Genomic DNA, 1,002 nt, shown 5'->3' with positions numbered 1-1,002 from the left:
GCCAGTTTCGCTTTTCCGTGCGGGGACACCAATGCGTCATCGGGACTGTGCCATAGCCAACGGATATCCATCAGCCGGCGCTCACCGCCAAGGCGACGAGCTTACCTCTCAGCAAGGAGGCATCCCCCGAAAGGGACACCAATGCATCATGGAGGAAAATAACCTAAGGGACAGTGCCATAGCCAATGGAGAACCATCAACCGGCGCTCGCCGCCTAAGCAACAAGCTTCTCCCTCAACAAGGAGGCAACCCCTGGGCTACGCAACGTGGCATTAGGAATCAAAGACCATTAGCCAGTTACGCTTTTCCGTGCGGGGACACCAATGCATCATCGGGACTGTGCCATAGCCAACAGGTATCCGTTAGCAGGCGCTCACCACCAAGGTAGCAAGCTTACCTCTCAGCAAGGAGGCATCCCCCGATGGGAACACCAATGCATCATGGAGGACGTGAGTCTGCAAGCATTCCCAACGGGACTCGGAAGCATGAGCATATGAGACCAAACGGCCATGGAGTTCTAGTTTCTGCCCGAAAGTGTCATTGTTTGCTCTGCCATTCCTTGGCTAGGCCTTGCCTTTACACGGGCATTTTTTTCTAGCGTTACCAACGGGTCATCTCTTTACGGGTTTCTGTGGCCAAACCGCCAACATTTGCCCGATAGAGTCATGCTTTGCCCCACGGGACGGGTAAAAATAACATTTTGCCTCCGGGGTATTTCGGTCTTTTTTCCGAGCATTACCCACGTGTAGTGCTTCCAGGGGTAACCAAGGCCAAATGGCCAAGAATTGCCCGATAGAGTCCTGCTCTGCTCGATAGAGCTGTGCATTGCCTTGCGGGACGACTTAAAATAGCATTTCGATTCAGGGGCATTTCGGTCTTTTTTCCGTGCATTACCGACAGGTAGTGTTTTCTCGAGTAACCGAGGCCAAATGGCCAAGAATTGCCCGGGTGGTCTCGATAGCAACGTGCCTTGGCACCCGGCGTCGGGTGGCCACGGCTTCC

This window comes from Rhododendron vialii, chromosome 11a (assembly GCF_030253575.1).
Source record: "Rhododendron vialii isolate Sample 1 chromosome 11a, ASM3025357v1".
Classification (NCBI taxonomy): Eukaryota; Viridiplantae; Streptophyta; class Magnoliopsida; order Ericales; family Ericaceae; genus Rhododendron; species Rhododendron vialii.
The sequence above is the reverse complement of the archived record's forward strand: the minus strand, read 5'-3'. Positions refer to the sequence as shown.